General features: G+C 44.6%; 1 non-coding gene across 1 annotated transcript; it reads left to right on the top strand.

The window, feature by feature from the left end:
* Window positions 1-299: 299 nt before the first annotated feature.
* Window positions 300-375, top strand: TRNAS-GCU (transfer RNA serine (anticodon GCU)). Its single transcript has one exon. It is a non-coding gene; the product is annotated as a tRNA-Ser (tRNA).
* The last annotated feature ends 4,518 nt before the right edge of the window (window positions 376-4,893 follow it).

Raw genomic sequence — 4,893 nt, 5'->3', positions numbered from 1 at the left:
CTTAGACTCTGCAAAATTAGCTAGATGTCCATATGTACCTTAGATGCCCTAGTGGGATCCTTCCAATTTTAAAACCAAGTGACAACTGAACTTTATTCATGAGGAGCAAAAAATTGATACAAATAAGTAATAAGTAAGAAAAATTATAGGAACACAATAGGCTTAGCTTTAAGAAATACTTAATAAAGAATATTCAGTATAATCAATAATATACAGATTTAGTTCAGTAACCAGAAGGTTGGTTTAGATGTATGATGTTGAAATCATTTGCTCTAGAAGTCTTTAAAAACAAAGCAGAGGCCCTGGCCAGTTGGCTCAGTGGTAGAGCGTCGGCCTGCTGTGCAGGAGTCCTGGGTTCAATTCCCAGCCAAGGCACACAGGAGAAGCGCCCATCTGCTTCTCTACCCCTCCCCCTCTCCTTTCTCTCTGTCTCTCTCTTCCCCTCCCGCAGCCGAGACTCCATTGGAGCAAAGTTGGCTCCATGGCCTCTGCCTCAGGCACTAGAGTGGCTCTGGTTGCGACAGAGCAATGCCCCAGATGGGCAGAGCATCGCCCCCTGGTGGGTGTGCCAGGTGGATCTCAGTCGGGCGCATGCGGGAGTCTGTCTGACTGCCTCCCCATTTCCAACTTCAGAAAAAAAAAAAAGCAGACTGTGGAGTGATGGCTTTAAAAAAACAGAAGATTGAGATAACATATCAGGTATGTACCAGCCCTTTGAATATTATCTGAGTCATTTGCTTGATACCTAAAGTATTTTTTATAATAGAAGAGTTCTTTTTAATTGTCCACGGGCATATGTTATTAATCAAACTTTATCTTTACATTATAATTCATGCTAAAGTCCCTAGAAGTTAAAAACGTGTATGAGAATTTATTAAAATTTGAAAACTCCATGCAGGAGGGCATTGTGAGGACATTCAAGAGCAGTTACTTTGTTTAGAAGTGATGTACTTTATGATTAGGGCTGATTCACACTCACTGCATTACTCCAGGGGAATTAAACACATTAATCTAATTATGAGAGTTTCACAGCACTCTTAGCAGAAGGGCATTCACCAAACCTCAATTATTTTTAGAAGATCTATCTTTGAATTTAATTTAAAATGTGATTAAGTTTCCCTTCTTGTTATCTAAACTGATGTAAAATAATTGTTTAAGCTTATTCAAAGACAATAAATGATTTTATTAGCTTTTTGTTTCATTTAACAATAAAATGTTGCATATTTTTATTTAATTATATCACTCTCTAAACTAAACATAACTTTTATATTAGACAGTCTTTGTAAGGCCAGTAGCCGCCACCATCACTGCCATTCAGATGCAGGTTCCCATTAGATTCGGGCAGACAGTAAAGAAATGGTGGAGCCAAAAAATGGTGGGCCATTCCTTTATTCCAGCCTCGCACAGGCAGGCAAGTAAAACACACACAGAGGGAAAACACTTCCCTTTCACTTAGGGCTCCCAAAGCCACTCATATGTTCTCCGGTTCCACAACCAGGAGAATCTTCTCTGGTTTATCCTAGAATCAAAGGCCCCCACCAGTCTCAGTCAGCCCTGGTTCCCCATCTGCACACCTTCTTCCTTCTCCTCTCTGCACAAACTGGCTTCTCCTTCAGCACCCTGCCATCTTGGCTCCCTCCTCCTTCTCTGCCATCTCGGCTTCCTTCTTCCTCCTTCTTCTGCTTCTTCACAAACTTTTCTTGGTGCAAAAACCCCTCCTCCAGCAACATTAGCATAACAGTGGCCCTTCCCAAGCAGGAAGATAATTAGTAATTTCACAGACCAGTGCCAGGATCTCTCACATTTTCTAAAAGCCATATGTCCATCCAACATGTGAGCTGGTGCCCCCTCTGGTTGCAGCCCAAGAGTCAGTCCATGTACATGGGGCCTCAGGCCTCCCCTCTCATCTCTTCCATCCTGGCAGCTCATAAGACTCTGTCTCAAGGAGTAGCACATGGCAATGGTGGCCAACATTTCCACCTCTGTTCCAGAGAGCATGCTGCCATCCACCCCTATGTCCCACAATTGCAAACCTACCAGGGGCATAGTAGGTACTCCTTGCTGCTGGGCTTTTACCTTCTAGAGACTGCAGATGGCAACTCCAACCTTCTCATCCTCAGAAGAGAAGCTGGAAACGACAGCTACTGCTGACTCAGATCCACTTCACCAGCACAGCTCCATCTTAGGCTCCTGCAGCTGCCGGTTCTCGTGAAGCTGAACCCACAATTGTTTCTCGAACAACTGTTCCTGCCAATGTTCAACTTCCAAGGCAAAGTGCACCTCACGGACCTGTGCAGTCTCCTTCTCCAGTGCTTGTTCCAGTTCCAGGACCTGCATCTCTTTCTCCCGTGGCCATTCCAACTCCTTCAGCTCCTCAGTTGGCAGGCTTCAGGCAGCCTCTTGCACAGAGCTCTCTGTTTCTTCTCTCAGGGATGTAAAAATCAGCCATCCCACCATCCCCAAAATGACAGTCATGGGGAACCATAACAACAACCAGTCCTCTACCTCACCCCTCAAGGGTGGTGGTGGCTCCATACCAATCTGATCCGAATCCTGCCACAAATGATGCCAATTGTAAGGCCAGTAGCCACCATCATTGCTGCCATTCAAATGCAGGTTCCCATTAGATTCGGGCAGACAGTAAAAAAACAGTGGAACCAAAAAATGATGGGCCATTTCTTTATTCTAACCTCACACTGGCAGGTGAGTAAAACACACACAGAGGGAAAACACTTCCCTTTCACTTAGGGCTCCCAAAGCCACTCATATGTTCTCTGGTTCCACAACCAGGAGAATCTTCTCTGGTTTATCCTAGAATCAGAGGCCCCCACCAGTCTCAGTCAGCCCTGGTTCTCCATCTGCACACCTTCTTCCTTCTCCTCTCTGCACAAACTAGCTTCTCCTTCAGCACCTGCCATCTTGGTTTCCTACTCCTTCTCTGCCATCTTGGCTCCCTCGTCCTTCTTCTGCTTCTTCACAAACTTTTCTTGGTGCAAAAACCCCTCCTCCAGCAATATTAGCATAACAATGGCCCTTCCCAAGCAGGAAGGTAATTAGCAATTTCACAGACCAGTGCCATTTTTAATAATAAAAGTGAGAAACTCAAAAATTATATTTTACAAACTCATTTGCCCAACAGTCTTAAACCAATAAGGTATAAATATTAGACAATTTTTTTTTCCCAGTCACTGCTTTCAAATATGCTTTGTCAAATCTTTCTTTCCTGACTCCTTGTATAGCTTTCTGGTCAGTTTGAATATTTTGAAAATTCAGTCCAGTGTAAGCCAGTTTAAAATTTCAAATTTTGTATTCAGTTTAGTATTCATAACGTCTCCTTCCAAAGCACTGGCCAGATGCAATCTGAAGGACACAGAGATGCGCAGGTGCCACTAAACATAAAATGTCATCAGACTGTGATCTGCTCTTTTACTTCTTCAAAGAGGTGAGAAACACGATATTGAGGAAATGGGGATAGAGACAAGACCATTATTGCGCATCAAAAATCCATGTGTGTTGGCCCTAGCTGGTTGGCTCAGTGGTACAGCATCGGCCTGGTGTGCAGGGGACCCGGGTTCGATTCCCGGCCAGGGCACATAGGAGAAGTGCCCATTTGCTTCTCCACCCCCACCCCCTCCTTCCTCTCTGTCTCTCTCTTCCCCTCCCGCAGCCAAGGCTCCATTGGAGCAAAGATGGCCCGGGCGCTGGGGATGGCTCCTTGGCCTCTGCCCCAGGCGCTAGAGTGGCTCTGGTCACGGCAGAGCGACGCCCCGGAGGGGTAGAGCATCGCCCCCTGGTGGGCAGAGCATCACCCCTGGTGGGCGTGCCCAGTGGATCCTGGTCGGGCACATGCGAAAGTCTGTCTGTCTCTCCCCATTTCCAGCTTCAGAAAAATACAGAAAAAAAGAAAAAAAAAATCCATGTGTTCCTCCACATTTCCCAGCCTTTGTGCACCACAGTGGGGTGATACGACTATTTCTCACTGATGAAACATTAGGGGAAATGAGGCAGCTCCTCTGGTCTGGGCAGTTAAAGTCAAGTGTATCATCTCCATGTGCACGTTTTCCTTGGCTGTGTGGCTGAATCAAAGGACTCAACTACCTGGACATGGCAGTGTTGGGCTGGACATAGCCTCAGCCTCGGATTTGCCACTGGGAGAGAAGCAGCCTGTTATCAGACTGTCATGTGAAGGGATACACACCTCCGTTTCACTCAGCATCTGAGAGTCGAGTACTTATTTGTTATCATAGCATAATCTACCATGCCTCTTAATTAATGCAAAAATATGCTGGGGGTGAGGCAAAAAAAAAAAAAAAAAATCAGCTACACAGAACCTGAGCAAAGAAAGGCAGGAGAAAGCAAGGATGACTACTAAAAATGATAGCAAGCCGTCTGAGCCCATTTAAGCTTGTCTGCACACAGGTGAGGAGGCAAGAAAGAAACTGGCAAGGTAAAGAAGAAAGAGCATAATAAATGGATCCATTTTCGTGGAAGCAAATGGAAAACTAAGATAAAGAGATAAGTCTCACAAGGAGTGTTTGCTCACAGACAAGAGCAAAGGAAAGTAAAATGGCAGAAGAAACAAAGAAATCAGAGAGGAAATTATTAAACGTTGTAGAAAACCTAGTAAGAGCAAAATGGACCACCTTTGCCTATCTTCTGATAGAGGCGTAATCAAAGGAATTTCCAAACGACTGAGCTTGTATTGATCTTTTCACACATACTTAAATTTATTCAGCTTTATCCCCTCAGACTATCCTTAATACCTAGTCTTAATTTGTGCTAAGCCTGATATCTTCTAAATTTTCATGCTTTTAATGCATTTCTAGGCAGAGTTACTCATGCTCCATGCACACAAGCAATATCCTACATTAAAATTGGCAATCGTTGAGGTAG

Source organism: Saccopteryx leptura, chromosome 1 (genome assembly GCF_036850995.1).
Source record: "Saccopteryx leptura isolate mSacLep1 chromosome 1, mSacLep1_pri_phased_curated, whole genome shotgun sequence".
Classification (NCBI taxonomy): domain Eukaryota; kingdom Metazoa; phylum Chordata; class Mammalia; order Chiroptera; family Emballonuridae; genus Saccopteryx; species Saccopteryx leptura.
This window is presented reverse-complemented; position numbering and strand designations above follow the sequence as displayed.